Below are 19,793 nucleotides of genomic sequence, written 5' to 3' on the forward strand. Positions count from 1 at the left end.
TAGCGTGTGTCGTCATCCGTTATCCCGCGGAGGGCGAATTGAGCTTCCGTCTGTGCGAACCATGCCGCCGCGGAAGTCTCCCAAAACTCCGGCAATTTGAGAAAAACGGCCATGTTCAGTCCAGTCTCGGAAACTTCGTCGAGACTCGCGTCAGGGTCACCAGTGTAGTGCCGAAGGACGGGAGTCGGAGGCGGCGTATTGAGTTTTAACGTCCACTTTATAGACATGCGGATTCACTCGTCTCGTACAATCAATACAGCAGAACAACAACACCTACGGACCGGAAGTCCTCGCCCTTTTAACCACCGTGGGGAACACACCTACCCACACCATAGTCCGAGGGGGAATTATGTATAATCACCACAATATCACAATTTACATGATGCCTTCATCAGAAACACACATTTCTGGATAATGAAGTCTTACCTAATGAAACTGATAATCATCACATAGAACATACAGAGGGACCACTTACATCTCTGACGCTCACTTTCATCATCATCATCGTCACACAGTGGCTCGTGTACTTCACTTCTCATGTGCATTCAATCTTCTCATATTATGCCCATGTGCAATACTCATTTTCTGAATGTATGCTTTCATATAAGATAAGATAAGATACAACTTTATTCTCCCGAGGGAAATTGCGTGTTGACAGAGGGAGTGAAACATGAGGGAGGAAGACCAGGTGAGGCCTGCTGCTCAGAGGGCCAAAATGCTTACGGCACCGGGTATTCCCAGGCGGTCTCCCATCCAAGTACTAACCTGGCCCGACGCTGCTTAGCTACTGAGATCAGACGAGATCGGGCGTGTTCAGAGTGGTATGGCCGTAAACGAGGAGAGCAGCCACACAGAGGCTCTTCATAGGTGAGACAGACCCAGTTCAAGTCACCGTGTACACATGACTACACTCAAGTTCATGTATATCACAATTTACATGATGCCTTCATCAGAAACACACATTTCTGGATAATGAAGTCTTACCTAATGAAACTGATAATCATCATATAGAACATAAAGAGGGACCACTAACATCTCTGACGCTCACTTTCATCATCATCATCATCGTCATCATCATCATCGTCACACAGTGGCTCGTGTACTTCACTTCTGATGTGCATTCAATCTTCTCATATTATGACCATGTGCAATGCTCATTTTCTGAATGTATGCTTTCATATAAGATAAGATAAGATACAACTTTATTCTCCCGAGGGAAATTGCGTGTTTACAGAGGGAGTGAAACATGAGGGAGGAGGACCAGGTGAGGCCTGCTGCTCAGAGGGCCAAAATGCTAACGGCACCGGGTATTCCCAGGCGGTCTCCCATCCAAGTACAAACATGGCCCAACGCTGCTTAGCTTCTGAGATCAGACGAGATTGGGCGTGTTCAGAGTGGTATGGCCGTAAAACAGGAGAGCAGCCACACAGAGGCTCTTTATAGGTGAGACAGACCAAGTTCAAGTGACCGTGTACACATGACTACACTCAAGTTCATGTATATCACAATTTACATGATGCCTTCATCAGAAGAACACATTTCTGGATAATGAGGTCTAACCAAATGAAACTGATAATCATCACATAGAACATAACGAGGGACCACTAACATCTCTGACACTCACTTTCATCATCATCATCATCATCGTCACACAGTGTCTCTTGTACTTCACTTCTCATGTGCATTCAATCTTCTCATATTATGACCATGTGCAATACTCATTTTCTGAATGTATGCTTTCATATAAGATTAGATAAGATGCAACTTTATTCTCCCGAGGGAAACTGTGTGTTCACAGAGGGAGTGAAACATGAGGGAGGAGGACCAAGTGAGGCCTGCGGCTCAGAGGGCCAAGATGCTTACGGCACCGGGTATTCCCAGGCGGTCTCCCATCCAAGTACTAATCTGGCCTGACGCTGCTTAGCTTCCGAGATCAGACGAGATCGGGCGTGTTCAGAGTGGTATGGCCGTAAACGAGGAGAGCAGCCACACAGAGGCTCTTTATAGGTGAGACAGACCCAGTTCAAGTCACCGTGTACACATGACTACACTCAAGTTCATGTATATCACAATTTACATGATGCCTTCATCAGAAGAACACTAACATTTCAGATAAGATAAGATAAGATACAACTTTATTCTCCCGAGGGAAATTGCATGTTGACAGAGGGAGTGAAACATGAGGGAGGAGGACCAGGTGAGGCCTGCTGCTCAGAGGGCCAAAATGCTTACGGCACCGGGTATTCCCAGGCGGTCTCCCATCGAAGTACTAACCTGGCCCGACACTGCTTAGCTTCCGAGATCAGATGAGACTGGGCGTGTTCAGAGTGGTATGGCCGTAAACGAGGAGACCAGCCACACAGAGGCTCTTTATAGGTGAGACAGACCCAGTTCAAGTCACCGTGTACACATGACTACACTCAAGTTCATGTATATCACAATTTACATGATGCCTTCATCAGAAGAACACTAACATTTCTGATAAGATAAGATACAACTTTATTCTCCCGAGGGAAATTGCGTGTTCACAGAGGGAGTGAAACATGAGGGAGGAGGACCAGGTGAGGCCTGCTGCTCAGAGGGCCAAAATGCTTACTGCACCGGGTATTCCCAGGCGGTCTCCCATCCAAGTACTATCCTGGCCCGACGCTGCTTAGCTTCCGAGATCAGACGAGATCAGATGAGATCAGGCGTGTTCAGAGTGGTATGGCCGTAAACGAGGAGAGCAGCCACACAGAGGCTCTTTATAGGTGAGACAGACCCAGTTCAAGTCACCGTGTACGCATGACTACACTCAAGTTCATGTATATCACAGTTTACATGATGCCTTCATCAGAAGAACACTAACATTTCAGATAAGATAAGATACAACTTTATTCTCCCTAGGGAAATTGCGTGTTGACAGAGGGAGTGAAACATGAGGGAGGAAGACCAGGTGAGGCCTGCTGCTCAGAGGGCCAAAATGCTTACGGCACCGGGTATTCCCAGGAGGTCTCCCATCCAAGCACTAACCTGGCCCGACGCTGCTTAGCTTCCGAGATCAGACGAGATCGGGCGTGTTCAGAGTGGTATGGCCGTAAACGAGGACAGCAGCCACACAGAGGCTCTTCATAGGTGAGACAGACCCAGTTCAAGTCACCGTGTACACATGACTACACTCAAGTTCATGTATATCACAATTTACATGATGCCTTCATCAGAAACACACATTTCTGGATAATGAAGTCTTACCTAATGAAACTGATAATCATCACATAGAACATAAAGAGGGACCACTAACATCTCTGACGCTCACTTTCATCATCATCATCATCATCATCATCATCATCGTCACACAGTGGCTCGTGTACTTCACTTCTCATGTGCATTCAATCTTCTCATATTATGCCCATGTGCAATACTCATTTTCTGAATGTATGCTTTCATATAAGATAAGATAAGATACAACTTTATTCTCCCGAGGGAACTTGCATGTTCACAGAGTGAGTGAAACATGAGGGAGGAGGACCAGGTGAGGCCTGCTGCTCACAGGGCCAAAAAGCTTACGGCACCGGTTATTCCTAGGCGGTCTCCCATCCAAGTACTAACCTGGCCCGACGCTGCTTAGCTTCTGAGATCAGACGAGATCGGGCGTGTTTTTTTTTTTTCTCTTTTATTATCAAAAAATAAACATTTTTACAAATACATTTTACACAAGTAAATACAAGTCATTTCAAATCAAATCAAATTATTTCCAACAATCCATAACACCATTCATCACATCTTTTTTTTTTTTTTTTTTTTTTTCCTTCACCCATCACCCCTCACCCTTGACCTATTGACATTTGCACCCCACCCTGATTTCCACACACAAATAGACAGTTATCTTCCAGCACCTTTTGTTTGAAATTCTTGTCCCCACCATCCCACAGCAGACTCACATTCCTTTTCATAAAGTTACAGAAAAATCGCCAGATGTTCACTTTTTTGTCCTCGAAATGTGAATAGTTTCTCCGAAGTCTGATGACATGTTTGGCATAACTCAGAATGTAATTGATAAGCCATTTGTTCACCCCTGCTTTCCTTTCCTTATACCCAAATAGAAAAAACCTCTCCCATTTTTCCTTTTCCGTGATTGTGACTCTACATTTTTGAAAGCATTGGTCCAGTTTCTCAAAAAACACTTTTAACTCCTTACATTCAAAAATAAAGTGCCTAAATGTCTCCACTTCCACCTCACATATATCACAAACCTTGCTGTTGAGTCTATTAATCTGGTTTAGCACCAAATTGACAAATATTCTATTGTGTCTGAGCCTGAAATTTGTATCAAAGCACTCTGATGAAATGAACTTCACATTTAGATCTGACCAAATGTGCTCCCTCTTAAGCCCATGGAACTGCCTTAGCCATACTTCCTCAGCTGCCGCTTTCTTCTTTTCCTTTCCCAAAAACACTCTATATAGTATCTTGGAGTTAACTGATCGTATGTCATGCTCTTTCCCTCCTTGGATGAGGGAGAAACTGACCAACTCCAGAGCCTTCTCTGCCCTCCTCCCCTTCACCAGCGCCACCCAGCTACGAGGTAACCCCTCTAAAATTCTCTGGCATAGTCTTTTGATCTCTATTGGTCTCACTTTCCTTAATCTTCCCCTGACCTCCTGGATTACTTCCTCCTGCAGAAATCCACCACCTCTTTGGATAAAGTGCTTCACCTGATTTAAACCTAGTTCCTCCAAGTACCTCCCTGAAAATACCTTCCCCTGACACCTTATTGCCGGATTTCTGAAAACTGGTTGGTGTAACACCTGCTCCGCAGTCTCACATCTAAACTTTAAATCCCCCAGTAAAATATTCCACGCTTCAAGTATTTCCCCTGTAAATGCATTAACCTGTGCTCCTTCCCTTTGCTCCGTTTCCCTACATAGATTAAACACTCCTCTATTATCCCACCCCTGTAGGCAAGAGTCGAGGCACTTCTGCCACGCGTAAATCTTTGCGTTTCCCCTAAAATTCCCTAACAGTCGAATCCGTGCACTAAGCTTTTTACTTTTCAGGTCCACCAATTTCAAACCGCCCTCCTTCTGCCCATTGATGAGCACCTTCCTGGCTATCAAATGCTGTTTTTTATTCCAGGTGAAAGCACTCATCATGTCATTCAGCTTTCCTATTACCCTGTCCGGCATTTCACAGACTCTTAGCGCATACTGACACTTGGACAGGAGGAGGGCGTTAGTTACTATCACTTTACCCCTTAGATTCAATTTCCTCCCGGACCAGAAATCCAATCGCATTTGGATTTTTCCCTCTATTTCACCCCACGTTTGTTTTGTTGCTGCATCTCGATTCTTACCTACGTATACACCCAAAACCTTCACCATTTCATTTCTCTTTACAAAATTCCATTTATTTACACAATCGAAACCATCACCAAAGCCCATTAGCTCGGTTTTTCCCCATTGATTTTGGCCCCAGATGCCCTCTCATAGCACTCTACATGCTGCAGCACCCTGTCTACACTCTTCTCATCCCTAACCGTAATACTTATGTCATCTGCGTACTGGTAGATTTTCGTGTCCGTTTTATCTTCCATTTCAATCCCCAAAATCCCTGGGTCCCTCCTAATGAGGGCAGACAAGGGTTCTGCCGCTATGGAGTATAACATAGCTGAAAGCGGGCATCCTTGCCTGATTGACCTCTCCAGAGCGAAGCTCTCAGTTAACCTCCCGTTTATTTTCACCCTACTGATGGCATTCCTATATATTAACCTAATCCATTTAGTGAAACCTTCCCCGAAACCCATCTTTTCCAGTGTTTTAAACAAAAAATCATGATCCACCCTATCAAACGCCTTCTCTAAATCAACCCCTATGTACAGCCCTCCCTTCTGATTCATTTTGTCAAAGATGTCCTGGATCGATAAGATGATGTCACTAATGTCTCTCCCTACCACACCATAACACTGACAGGGATTCACCACTGTGCCTATCACCTCCTTCAATCTGTTTGCCAGGATTTTAGCCAGTATTTTATAATCTGTATTTAGCAGACTAATTGGCCTATAATTCCCCAAATCACCTTTGTCACCCTTATTCTTATACACCACTCGGATTAGCCCCGTGAAGAAGTCCCCAGATGCTTTCCCCTCCCGCTCCATGCATTGAAAGATTCTCAGGAGAATTGGCTTCATCACCTGTTTAAAGGTGATGTAAAATTCCCCCGATAACCCATCCAGCCCTGGACTTTTGTTCTTTTTCAAACCATTTATTGCTCTTTCCAATTCTTCCTCTGTTATGTTTTTATCACAGTCTGCTCTGTCATCTTCCCCTAATTTTTTTTCTATCCCTTCAAAAACACTGTGGTCTGTAGAGTTTACCTCCATCTTTGAAAAAAGTGTTTTAAAATGTTTATGAGCCACCTCCAGCATTTCCTCTGTCTTCTCCATTGTCTTACCCTCTTCATTTTTCAGGTTTTGCAGATGAGCTTTCTTTTGCTGTCTTTTTTCAAGCCCTAAAAAGAAACTTGTATTCTTTTCCCCTTCTAAAATATCCTTCATCCTCGATCTGATAGCTGCCCCTCTGCTCCGTTTCTTCTCAAGCTCATCTAATTGTTTTCTCAGCATGAGATATTTTAGATTGTTGAAGTTTTCCTCTGCAATCGACCTTTCCAGCTCTTTATTAATCTGGTCTCTTAAACTATACTCAGTCCTTCTTTCCTTCTCCATTTTATTTTTACAATAGTTTATTGTCACTTTTTTGATGTGCAATTTCACCTCCTCCCACCACTCCCCCATATTTATATAACCCTCACCCTGCAGTTCTCTTTTTCTTTCTTTCAGTAGATTTTCAACTTTCTCCCTATATTTTCCATCCAGCAAAACACTGTTATTTAAACACCATAACCCTCCACCTTTGTGCTCTTTCTCCCCCAGCTCCACCCATAACCTTGCATGATCGCTAAACCCTGTGAACTCATACCAGCATTTTGAAATCTTTTTTTCCAGCCCAGATGCTAATAGACATAAGTCAATCCTGGACTGTTTAAGTTTCCCCAGAACCGTCTGTCGTCTGGAAAAGCCCCTTTCTCCCATATTGCGCACCCTCCACAGATCTACCAGGTTGAAATAGTCAAAAAGCTCATTTAGCGATTTCCTACTTATATCACTTTTGTATGTATTGTTGCTTGATATATCCAATCTCGTAAGTGCACAGTTAAAATCCCCCACTACACAAATGTTCCCTCCCAAATGCGGTTTTAGTTGATCAAAGAAAATTCCACGCTTGTTGTCCTCATTCGGTGCATAAATATTCAAAAGTTTGTAAAGCACATTCCTGTAAATAAATTCAATACCGATCACCCTTCCCTCATCATCCTTCACTATTTCCTTAACATTTTTGATCTTATCTCCTTTAGCAAAAATAGCGACTCCGGCTCGTCCATTTACACCGTTGTTTGCCCACACTTTTCCAGCCCATGTATCCCTCAGATAGCTTCTCCACTCCCTTGTCCACTTAGTCTCTTGTACACAGAGGATGTCAAAAGTATCCACCCTTAAAACATCTCGCATCTTGTTAATACATCTTAAGCCGTTTGTGTTTTGCGATAGTATTTTTAACATTGTAAATACATAGAGATAAATCAGGCCCATCATCTTTATGCTACAGTTCACGTCTTACTTTTTCCTCTTTTTGATCCCCTTGTCTTCAGCATCCATTGCAGTCTTCTCTTCCCCAGCTCCTGGCTGTTTCCGAGGTCCATATCAGACTCCGAGTTCCCCGACTCTTGAGACCCCGTCAAGCATATCTCTGAGTCTGATTCTGGGGGCCGCTGAAGTTGAACAATTTTCACCTTCCTCTCCTTTCTCTCCGATGTATTCACACTCTGCCCCTCTGCTGCGTCTCCATGTCCCGGCACCTCAGCTGTCGATCCTCTCACCTCCATTCCTTGCTCTCCGTCCGACTCCAGTATGTCTCTTCCTTTCTCCGCTTGCCCCTCCGCACGATCCTTCTCGGTCTCCTCCCTCTCAGAGATATTCTCTCTCGATTCTTCCTGCTCCTCACGTTGCTTTCCTCCCGTCCCTGGAGCATGATCAACGTCTTCACAAACACATCTGCTGCTCTCCTTTTTGCAGCTCTGGCATTTGTTCCCTCTGCCCATGCACTCCCTTGCATAGTGCCCCTGCTCTCCACATTTTCTACAAAGGAAATCTGGACAGTCCCTCAGGATATGACCAGTCTGTATGCACTGTCTGCACACTTTCACCTGTTTGTCGTGCAAAACTCTGAAGAACTCTGCTCCAAAAGCCGTCTCAAACTTGGTCGAATATGGAAGTGATTGGACCGTCTCCGTGAATTTAACTTTCACGTATCTTGTTCCGTCAGCAATTCTAGTTCCCGGCCACATTCTCCTGATGATCGGGGATACTGCACTCACTCCCCAGCTGTTCAGCTTGCCCAGAATGACGCTGTCCGTGATATACGCCGGCAGCCCCAGAAACGAGACCACCAGCTCATCATTACATAACTCCTTGGACATGATCGCGGTCTGTCCAATTTTTATGCCGTCCAATAGTCTTTCTTTCCCCTTCGGGTGATTCATTGTGATCTCATATTTATTTCTGCCCGTGTACCGGCAGGCGATGATTTTCCCACAAGTGTCTTGTATTGCCTGGATCAGCTCCATTGCGGTCACTTTATCTTCTCCAATCAGCTCCAGGGCGAGCGTTAAATTTTGCTGAAACTCTTCAGCTTTATCCTTAATAATCCGTATCTCTTCCTCTCTGATGATTTCTCTCTCCTGCCCTCTTCCTCCTTCCGCATTTTCGGCTACGTCAGGAGCTGTCACCGCACGTGTGTCCTCCATTTCTCCCGTCATATTCTGACCGTCCACGGTCCTGTACGCCCGATAGTCTTTCACCATCGGCTCGCTTGCCTCGGCCGTCCGGTCCGGGCCCGGTGCAGCGACTCTGGCTCCCTTTCCTCTGGTTCTCACCATACTTGGAGCACAGTATAAACTATTTTCCATCAGGAAAACACAAACCAAACAAACAAATAACTTAAAGTGTCCCCCAGACAGTCAAAACTGCTGGGGGTGGCTCCAAAAACCGAGCTATCAAAGAAACGGAAAATCTGGGCTTAAAGAAACGCCACAGTTCAAACTCAAAATCAAAATTGCCGCACAGGATCAGTTAAAATACACGCACGCCTGGAGCTCACACACACCTCCTCTTACATCCGTGTTCAGAGTGGTATGGCTGTAAACAAGAAGAGCAGCCACACAGAGTCTCTTTATAGGTGAGACAGACCCAGTTCAAGTCACCGTGTACACATGACTACACTCAAGTTCATGTATATCACAATTTACATGATGCCTTCATCAGAAGAACACTAACATTTCAAATAAGATAAGACACAACTTTATTCTCCCGAGGGAAATTGCGTGTTGACAGAGGGAGTGAAACATGAGGGAGGAGGACCAGGTGAGGCCTGCTGCTCAGAGGGCCAAAATGCTTACGGCACCGGGTATTCCCAGGCGGTCTCCCATCCAAGTACTAACCTGGCCGGACGCTGATTAGCTTCCGAGATCAGACGAGATCGGGCGTGTTCAGAGTGGTATGGCCGTAAACGAGGAGAGCAGCCACACAGAGGCTCTTTATAGGTGAGACAGACCCAGTTCAAGTCACCGTGTACACATGACTACACTCAAGTTCATGTATATCACAATTTACATGATGCCTTCATCAGAAACACACGTTTCTGGATAATGAAGTCTTACCTAATGGATCTGATAATCATCACATAGAACATTAAGAGGGACCACTAACATCTCTGACGCTCACTTTCATCATCATCATCATCATCATCATCATCATCATCATCGTCACACAGTGGCTCGTGTACTTCACTTCTCATGTGCATTCAATCTTCTCATATTATGCCCATGTGCAATACTCATGTTCTGAATGTATGCTTTCATATAAGATAAGATAAGATACAACTTTATTCTCCCGAGGGAACTTGCGTGTTCACAGAGGGAGTGAAACATGAGGGAGGAGGACCAGGTGAGGCCTGCTGCTCAGAGGGCCAAAATGCTTACGGCACCGGGTATTCCCAGGCGGTCGCCCATCCAAGTACTAACCTGGCCCGACGCTGCTTAGCTTCCGAGATCAGACGAGATCAGGCGTGTTCAGAGTGGTATGGCCGTAAACGAGGAGAGCAGCCACACAGAGGCTCTTTATAGGTGAGACAGACCCAGTTCAAGTCACCGTGTACACATGACTACACTCAAGTTCATGTATATCACAATTTACATGATGCCTTCATCAGAAACACACATTTCTGGATAATGAAGTCTTACCTAATGAAACTGATAATCATCACATAGAACATAAAGAGGGACCACTAACATTTCTGACGCTCACTTTCATCATCATCATCATCATCATCATCATCATCATCGTCACACAGTGGCTGGTGTACTTCACTTCTCATGTGCATTCAATCTTCTCATATTATGACCATGTGCAATACTCATTTTCTGAATGTATGCTTTCATATAAGATAAGATAAGATACAACTTTATTCTCCCGAGGGAACTTGCGTATTAGCAGAGGGAGTGAAACATGAGGGAGGAGGACCAGGTGAGGCCTGCTGCTCAGAGGGCCAATATGCTTACGGCACCAGGTATTCCCAGGCGGTCTCCCATCCAAGTACTAACCTGGCCCGACACTGCTTAGCTTCAGAGATCAGACCAGATCGGGCGTGTTCAGAGTGGTATGGCCGTAAACGAGGACAGCAGCCACACAGAGGCTCTTTATAGGTGAGACAGACCCAGTTCAAGTCACCGTGTACACATGACTACACTCAAGTTCATGTATATCACAATTTACATGATGCCTTCATCAGAAACACACATTTCTGGATAATGAAGTCTTACCTAATGAAACTGATAATCATTACATAGAACATACAGAGGGACCACTTACATCTCTGACGCTCACTTTCATCATCATCATCATCATCATCATCATCATCATCATCATCGTCACACAGTGGCTCGTGTACTTCACTTCTCATGTGCATTCAATCTTCTCATATTATGACCATGTGCAATACTCATTTTCTGAATGTATGCTTTCATATAAGATAAGATAAGATACAACTTTATTCTCCCGAGGGAAATTGCGTGTTTACAGAGGGAGTGAAACATGAGGGAGGAGGACCCGGTGAGGCCTGCTGCTCAGAGGGCCAAAATGCTAACGGCACCGGGTATTCCCAGGCGGTCTCCCATCCAAGTACAAACCTGGTCCAACGCTGCTTAGCTTCTGAGATCAGACGAGATCGGGCGTGTTCAGAGTGGTATGGCCGTAAAATAGGAGAGCAGCCACACAGAGGCTCTTTATAGGTGAGACAGACCAAGTTCAAGTCACCGTGTACACATGACTACACTCAAGTTCGTGTATATCACAATTTACATGATGCCTTCATCAGAAGAACACTAACATTTCAGATAAGATAAGATACAACTTTATTCTCCCGAGGGAAATTGCGTGTTGACAGAGGGAGTGAAACATGAGGGAGGAGGATTAGGTGAGGCCTGCTGCTCAGAGGGCCAAAATGCTTACGGTGACGTGGCAATAGTACGTCAATAGTTCACTTCTAATCAGTCTTCAAGGTTCTGGCTAGTAAAAAACTTGTCTTCAGCTATAGTCTAAAAGCAGTTGAGGAAACCAGTCTTCAGATCCAAGTAAAATGTTTATTTGCAGCAAGGTACAAATGAAACAAGTGAGAGGAAAACCCCGGGGTTGCTCTGGCTTGTGTCTCTTTGTCTTCTCCTTATATACTATTCTGGACCTGGGTTTTCCACGCCCCAGGCCCTTCCCCTTTATCCTAAATTTATAGGTATATGCCACTATTATGATTACTCGTTTGATCTTAATCGTGTAAAGCAGTCTTGCAAACCCTAAAAACAGTAATGGCATCGCCTTCCTTCCCCTTGGCCCTGATTCGCCTTTCTTGGGACTCTTCCTATTGGTTGGTCTGGGGCTGAGTTTGCTAGTAATCTTCCCATCGCAGTGTTACTGTGTGCCTACTGGGGTGTGACAGCACAACCTCGAGCTATCCGTCAGCACCCATTCATTCTCACACAACAGGTGCAGCAGGCGTCTACATGACATCAGGCCGGGTGTTCTCAACACATGTAGTTACAACTTCACCCTCTCAGTGCTACCCCACCAGGTGCATGCACTGTGCTCAGAGCAATTATTCTCAACATTCCCCCCTTTGGTCCTGAAAGGACCACCCAATGAATGATAAATGGGAAATACCTTCTGCAATCATGCAAAGTGATGGTGATAAACCTTAAAATACATGCAATGTGACAGTGACTAGTCTAAAATACATACAATGTGAATAATAAAGAAATCAAACACCCTCTGATTCTTCTAATTCCTGACAATGAGGTTCACTGCAGCAGATGACAACTCAGCTGCAAAACACAACCGACTGTCATCCCTTATCCTCCTGGACTAAATCCATGTGAGACTACGCAGTGATCGTCCTTGTCTGGCCTTCCAGCTGAATCTAGCGACATGGAGAGGGAAACATCCTCCCATTACATCTGGCCAAGGTAAAACCCTCTCCAGGTGGCCAGCTAGCATTCATTGTACACATTTCTCATAACAAAAACAAACCAGTCATAAAGAAATAAACAGAAGTAACATAAGTAACCGCAATGGTATATGTGGGCAACATATGACAAAATAACACAATGATATATCTGGGTAACATAAGTGCTCATGCGCTCTATGATTAGTGACCTACTGCTACCGATATATATATATATATGCAGGTATATATTGAGCTTTACCCATTCCAAAAAGCATCATCCCATATCCACTGTTGACCAGTTGACTCTGTGGGGCGTTCGGAAAGGAGTAATCCTTTCGGTGCGACTTGTGAGGAGCACTGCCTCTTTAGGATTTGTTTATAGAAGGATTTTCTTTTTGTTTTAACATAGTACAAAAAATATATCTGCCTTGGGGCAGCCATAATATGGGGTTCCTCCCAGCCTGCTCCTACTCCCCTCTCACCACAGGTCAATCTCCTATTACTTTCATGCCTGGGTTGTAGCTTAAACACATCCTGTAAGAGGATAATGCCTTTGATTAACAAAGTAAAACAACTCTGGCGACTATCAGTAGGACTGAGTCCTTTTAAAGTCTTAGTATTATAACAATCTTGATCATACATTCATCTCCATCTCCGCCATTGACTGTAAGTTTCTATCTACTCCGCCGCCTTTTCTGCCTCTACGGCATCATAGAACTCCACCGCTCTCCGGATGAACTCCCCATTGTACGGCGCTAGCCCTTCTCCGTTGGCACAGAGCCGACGCATGGGGCCATGTGGCCTAATGACCTCTGTCACCCTTTTATCTTTGAGGGATATTAAATGCAGCCACTGACGCATTTCGTGTGTTGTGTCAGACCAAATGATTCTGTGACCTCCGTCCAGAATGTTTGTCACAACTTTCTTGCTGTAGGCAGCCAGCAGATATCGGGTGTCGTTAGACCCTGGGTACACCGTAAAAGGGCTTCTGCTCTGATCTGGATACAGGTGTTTCCACAAAAACAAGTAATATATCACAAATACATGGTATGTCAACTTCTGTACAAACAATTGTGGATGAACCGCTGTGATAGGCTGCCTTCGCTCATATCCGGTTAACACTCCAAACCCTTCATCCCAATACTGCATGTCACCCTGCTCCAATATCTGTTGAAACAGTTCGTGCAGGTGCCTTGCCCTGACATCTTTTTGTTTTTGCTCGATGCTGGGTAACGTTTCCCAGGATAGATGTGGCGTGACGGGATCTGATGCTGTTATCCATGGCGCATGCCATTCAGTCTTTACATCAGTAAGGGTTGACACTGTTCCTACCAGGGTGTTAATTACCTTGGGTCCAGGGGCCAGGGATGCAATGTCTGTATGCTCGTTTATGAACTGGATTTTGGGAGTCAAAAAATCACCATAGTCCCATCCTCCTACAGTTCTTCCAGCTAAAACATTTTGGTCACGTAGCATTTTCCATTGCTCCCATCTGCTTATGTACATTACTTCGTAGGGTATATTATCGTCTTCTATTACCATGTCTTCTTCTTCTAATTGGTCATTGCCAAAAACGGCCTGTACAGCTTCATTCAGTATGTCTTGATCTGCCATTGGCTTTATGTTCGTCCACGTCTCCAATCTTGGCCCTGCTCCCGTGCCGGTGGTGGAACACCTCCCATCGTGTTTCCCCTCATTTGGACTTCCAGTCCACTGAGAGCTGCTGTCTGACCTCGCAGCCGCCCTTGACAGAAATGGATCAGTAAAGCATTGGCACGGCGCAGTTGTGATACTGTATACTGCATCAGGTCATTCTCGTCTTGCAGATGGTTCGCTTGTTCTTGTAATACATGGCTCTGCCTCTCTATCTGCCTTAGACGCAGATTGTCAGCTTCTAGTTGTCTAACCCGCTGACTTTTCCGACGAGCGTATAGAGCCCTTCTGGTGGCGCACAATAATCTTCGTGCTCTGTCAGACAGGCCTGCTTGCAGCTGGGTGAACACATCTTTACTCATACTCAAAATGTCCTCCCGGAGGTCACCTGGAGTGGTAAGCAGGCTGAGCGGGCGTGACACAAACCTAGTTATGTGTCTGAGATCGTCAATCGTGAAATCCGGTAGTTGAGGCGTGAAGTTGGGAAGTTGAGGGGTGGCGTCGGGAGGTGGAGGTGCGGCAGGATGTTGTCGGACCTCAGGCGTTACCCTTGCGGTGCGTAGATTCTGAGTGGGTATCAGCGGGATGCCTCTGCTCGATTGTCCTGGACTTGGTGAGAGGCCTTGATCGTCTGGGTCCTCAGGGCTCTCTGGGCTGAAGCGTTGTTCCGGTTCCATGATGGGCGATGACCATGGATTCGGAGGAGGTCCCATCGATGGTGTCACTGGCGGGGGCATCAGGTACTGGACTCTCCTGGGGTTCTCCAGCACCTGGATGGGAAAATCATGCTGCTCCTCCTGCCACGGACTCACTCCGTCTTTGCCTGGTTGCCTAAGTGAACTATATCTATCTATCTCTGGGTGTGGTGTTCCTGTATATATTGGTGTGTTGTTTGGTCCATTTGGCCTGTGGCTCTGCCCTGGGTCCATATCTGGAGGTGCCTGCTGGCTGGCATAGAATGCCTCCGCCATTTTTGGGGCACCGTCTGTGATGAAAATATTTACAATTACTATGTACAGTTTATATAATTATACACTGCTATATTTCTAAAACTACTTTTATCTACTTTTCTACATACCATTTGGGAGAGTGGATGGTGATTCACTGTAAGCGTAGCATTTTTCATCGGGCACACCCCCTGCCATCAGTTCAGTGGGCTCATACCCTGTCATGTGTATGTGTTCTACCTGATCGGCGTCTACCTGTATCTGGATTACTGGAAATTGTCCCGTTACTCCTTTAATCATGCGGAGGATTAGGACGCGCAGCAATGGTATAACACACCCAATTATAACTAGTACTATCAGCACTATTCCTCCTAATGCTATTCCAATTGTCTTTAGCCATTTCAGCCATCCCAATTTTCCCAGCCAATCCCAGAAACCTTTCAACTGTGTATTCCAATTACAATTTTTAACGTGTTCATGTCGCATGCGTTTCATTTCTGACAGGACCCGCGTCAAATTGCCTTTTGGTCCTGTATGTAACGGGATCAGGGTACAACATTCTTCTCCGATAATATCACAAACGCCTTGGTCTGCAGCCATTCTTGCTTCCAGGATAAATCTGTTCTGTAGGGTCATAATGGATGTAGCATGCAGTTGTTCTCTTATCAGACCTATCCCTACTATAGTGAAGTTGATAAATCTCTGTTGATTATACCATAGGTAATTCACCCATCGGCTATTCCGTGCTATGTACTGGGCATTGTTGATGGGTCCTACAAATGGAACTGATCCTACTGCTCGTCCACTTTTTACCCATTCTGTTCCTATAGCAGTGTGTTCTTCAGGGATCCCGTATGGGACTTGGTCCCAACTAATGTACACTTCATCTGTATTTTTCCAATCCCAGCCATGCTCCTGACTGTCGTCCATATAGGTTTTGCCATTGGAGTTCTCGGTATCTCTCCTATTTCTGGGGTGGTCCAGAGTGTCTTGTTGCGTTATTAGAGATAGCTGACCTGTTAACATTAATGGTGCACACATACCTGTCCAATTGGGTGGTAATTTAGACAATAGTGTAGTATTGTGCTCACATATCCAGAAGATATCTCCTAGTGGCTCTGTACCCTGTCCAAAATCTGCCAGGCGGTATTGAGCCATGTAGGAGGAGTTCTGTTCGTAAGTTACACGACCTCCATTGGGTATCACCTGCTTGCATTGAATGCGGGCTTTTGGCCTGGTGGTACATGACTTGGTGGTAGTTGTGGTGTTCCCTGTCTCTATTATTGGATACCATGTTTCCATGCCGCATTGTATCAGTCCTGCTGCATCTGTCATTGCCCCTGTTTTTGCATTAGCGACGTTTTCTAGTTCTCTCCCTCTTACTATGCAGAAAGGAAAAATCAATCCATCTGGTTTGTGAACTACTGGGGGAATTACCGTGGTAACATCATATCCTGTATATTGGAGCCGGTGTGGGCAAATTTCATCATCTTTGCTCCATCCCTTTGTTTTCCCTGCCATATGCATTGCACACTGAGCGAAACACCTGCCCTCGTTAAAATATGGGCAGCTTCCTATTGCGCTTCCCGGCAGTATTTTGAACTGTGGAATTCTTTTCGCATTATAGCAGGCAATGCATTCCCGTTTCTCTTTCTTGGCTGCAGCCATTTCCTCCGCTGAGAATCTAAGCCATGTCTGAAACATGTTACTACTCCATTGTGTAGATCGTAGTTTTTCCAGATCCCTCTTGTGTCGTTTGTTTGCTAATTGTATTTTATCTCTTGCTTCCCCTATTGTCATTTCCTGTCCTGTTCCCTGATGTTGGCATGCGATGTTTGTGCATTTTACCTGAATGATCACCATCCCTTCTCCCCGGCATTCTGCGTTGAGCGGATAACCCAGCCATTCCTTCCCTACTGGTTCGGCTGTGGCATAGGCTATTGCCAACACATGTTCATAGATGTCCGCTTTTATATACACTGTTGGTGTGACTACCCCTTTATCCACTATGCCCTTGTTAGTTGCTAACGTAATCATGGCCATGGCACATCCATCTAGTGGGTGCTGAGTGTTTGATTGGTGTGTGTTGGTTAATATAACTTCCCCCCTTGCTAACCCTCCCAAGGTTAGCACTATAAGGGCAAACCAACTAATCTGAATCAGACCAATCGTGGCCCGGCGTTGGCGGGTAGTCTGGAGTCGGTGGGCCCACCTCCCCTGTGGGTGAGGCGGGTGGCGGCGACCCGGCAGACGTCTGAATTCCTGATGGCCCTGCTTGCACATCAGGAGCGTCATCAGTACGTGACACAGCATGGTCCTCAACTGCTCTTTCACCGCTGCCTGTAGGCACTTCCCCTGTTGCAGGATCAGGCGACACCTGTCCATCAGTTGAGCCAGAACTACTAGTAGAACCGCTCGAACTACTTTGTTGACGGTGAGCCCGTAGTCTGGCCGACCGTCGCTGTGCGTGAGAGGAGCTTGAGTCACTTGAGCTTCTATGGGCAGGGCTAGTGTTAGCGGGCGTGGTCTGGGGGCCGCGTTGCGCGTCCCCTTCAGCATGCTGCCGTGAGTCAGTGGTGCCTAGTTGGTCAGGAAAGTGACCAGGCGGGTCAGGCGGTCGATGGCGGGTGCAGTGGTTGCGATGGAACCAAAATGGCTTACCTTCAACTTTCAAAGCAGTGGGCGTAGTGAGCACCACTTTAAAAGGCCCGTCTCTACGAGGCTCGTTCCACTGACGTCTAAAAACCCGTATATACACTTGGTCTCCCACCTGGATGTCACGGACATCTACTGGGATGTGTGTGTCGTCTTTGCTGTTGGCCTCTTTCACCTGTTGAAACACAAGCCTGTGAATTTGAGACAAAGCTCTTAGATAATCGCCCAGCTCTCGTTCCAGCTGCTGCAATGGAGGCCCCTCCGTCGGCCCTCTGTGTTGTGGAAGGGGCATCGGGCGACCTGTAAGCATTTCATGGGGAGTTAGATGTGTTAGTCGGTTAGTTTGGGAGCGCATGGCCATTAAAGCAATTGGTAAAGCATCCACCCACGTGAGCTTATGGTTGCTATCGGCAGCAATCTTAGCGATTTTAGTTTTCAAAACCCCATTTGCTCGTTCCACCGAGCCTTGTGATTGCGGATGGTAGACACAGCCAAATTTCTGTTTGATGCCCAATCTACTGAACATCTCTTTGATTACCCGTGAGATAAAATGTGGTCCACTATCTGATGAGATAGTGTCTGGTATTCCAAACCTGGGGAAAACCTCCATACACAAAAACTTAGCTACTACTCTATGGTCATTTCTAGCTGTCGCACAAGCTTCAACCCACCTACTAAACCGACACACAACCACCAATAGGTATCTTTTTCCCTGTACCCTGTCAATCATGTCCACAAAATCCATCATCAGGTGCTTAAACGGACCTTCAGGCACTGGAATATGTGCCAATGGATGAGTAAACATTTTTCTAACATTATACTTTGGACAATGTTGGCATATGGACAGTTCTCTGTCAACCATCGCAGCCATGTATGGTGACCACCATACAGCCTGCAACTTTCTCAACACTTGAACTCTGGAACAGTGGTCAGGTTCATGTACTGTCTTGATTGCAATTACCAATAACGATAAAGGCAACACAAAATGCCCATGGCTACTCCTCCATAACCCATTGTGTGGAGTGGCCGTTCGTATGGCCCCCCTTTGGAGCCATAACCTTTGTTCTGCTTCAGAAACCCTGTTCTGCGCCTGTATCAATGAAGCCATGTTGGTTATGGGGGCACAATCCTGTTCAAACAGTATGGGCCCCTGAGTGGCCTGTCCCGTTGCCGCTTTTGCTGCAGCATCTGCATGATTATTACCTCTAGCCACTGATGAATCATTCAGCTGATGTGCTGCACATTTGACTATAGCCAATTGGGTGGGAAGCTGCATGGCCTGTATTAATTCTATCACTGCTTGCCCATGCGCCACCGGCGTGCCATCTGCACGAATAAATCCTCGTTGTTTCCAAATGCTGGCATTAATATGGCATACGCCATACCCATAGGCACTGTCTGTATAAATGGTGGCACGTTTGCCCGAAGCCAGTTTGCATGCTGCTGTTAAAGCTTTAATTTCTGCCAATTGTGCAGAACACGGTTGGTCGAGGCTCACTGATTGTATTTGGGTAAATGTGTCGTCAATATTGAGCTGAACTATGCCATAGCCAGCTTTTGTTCCTGTGTCTCCTCGTACACAAGATCCATCTACAAACAAAACTATGTCCGACGGAATCGGCTAGTTGTACAGGTTGTCGCGTACTTGCATAAAACTATCTGTTTCTTTAAGGCAGTCATGAGGCTCCCCTTCAGTAGGCAAAACCATTCGTGTTGCTGGATTTATCGTGGTGCATCGCTGTATTGTTAGCTCTGACCCTGACAACAGGACCTCATAGCCTGTTCGCCTGGCCTGGGTTATTACAAAACGTGGGCCGGTAAGCATTGCATGCAGTTGGTGAGACGTATATAGTATTACAGGGTGTCCCATGGTTAACACTGACGCCTTTTTGTAGGCAAATGCAGCCGCCGCTAATCCCTGGTAGCAGGGTGGCAGCCCTTCCTCTACCCT

General features: G+C 45.8%; 7 non-coding genes and 3 pseudogenes across 7 annotated transcripts; all 10 read right to left on the reverse strand.

Annotated features, from left to right (window-relative positions):
• Positions 1-716: 716 nt before the first annotated feature.
• On the reverse strand, positions 717-835 carry LOC142994426 (5S ribosomal RNA). Its single transcript, XR_012961369.1, has one exon. It is a non-coding gene; the product is annotated as a 5S ribosomal RNA (ribosomal RNA).
• Positions 836-1,292: 457 nt separating this feature from the next.
• Positions 1,293-1,411, reverse strand: LOC142994409 (5S ribosomal RNA; annotated as a pseudogene).
• Positions 1,412-1,856: 445 nt separating this feature from the next.
• On the reverse strand, positions 1,857-1,975 carry LOC142994424 (5S ribosomal RNA). Its single transcript, XR_012961367.1, has one exon. It is a non-coding gene; the product is annotated as a 5S ribosomal RNA (ribosomal RNA).
• Positions 1,976-2,225: 250 nt separating this feature from the next.
• On the reverse strand, positions 2,226-2,344 carry LOC142994428 (5S ribosomal RNA). The gene has a single exon (XR_012961371.1). It is a non-coding gene; the product is annotated as a 5S ribosomal RNA (ribosomal RNA).
• A 245-nt stretch (positions 2,345-2,589) lies between these two features.
• Positions 2,590-2,718, reverse strand: LOC142994393 (5S ribosomal RNA; annotated as a pseudogene).
• A 245-nt stretch (positions 2,719-2,963) lies between these two features.
• LOC142994412 (5S ribosomal RNA) lies at positions 2,964-3,082 on the reverse strand. Its single transcript, XR_012961355.1, has one exon. It is a non-coding gene; the product is annotated as a 5S ribosomal RNA (ribosomal RNA).
• Positions 3,083-9,485: 6,403 nt separating this feature from the next.
• LOC142994441 (5S ribosomal RNA) lies at positions 9,486-9,604 on the reverse strand. The gene has a single exon (XR_012961384.1). It is a non-coding gene; the product is annotated as a 5S ribosomal RNA (ribosomal RNA).
• A 463-nt stretch (positions 9,605-10,067) lies between these two features.
• LOC142994456 (5S ribosomal RNA) lies at positions 10,068-10,186 on the reverse strand. The gene has a single exon (XR_012961399.1). It is a non-coding gene; the product is annotated as a 5S ribosomal RNA (ribosomal RNA).
• Positions 10,187-10,646: 460 nt separating this feature from the next.
• Positions 10,647-10,765, reverse strand: LOC142994431 (5S ribosomal RNA). Its single transcript, XR_012961374.1, has one exon. It is a non-coding gene; the product is annotated as a 5S ribosomal RNA (ribosomal RNA).
• Positions 10,766-11,231: 466 nt separating this feature from the next.
• Positions 11,232-11,350, reverse strand: LOC142994383 (5S ribosomal RNA; annotated as a pseudogene).
• Positions 11,351-19,793: the final 8,443 nt, after the last annotated feature.

This window comes from Genypterus blacodes, unplaced genomic scaffold (genome assembly GCF_046128005.1).
Source record: "Genypterus blacodes isolate CSIRO-AG114 ecotype Tasmania unplaced genomic scaffold, CSIRO-AGI_Gbla_v1 ptg000029l_1, whole genome shotgun sequence".
NCBI lineage: Eukaryota > Metazoa > Chordata > Actinopteri > Ophidiiformes > Ophidiidae > Genypterus > Genypterus blacodes.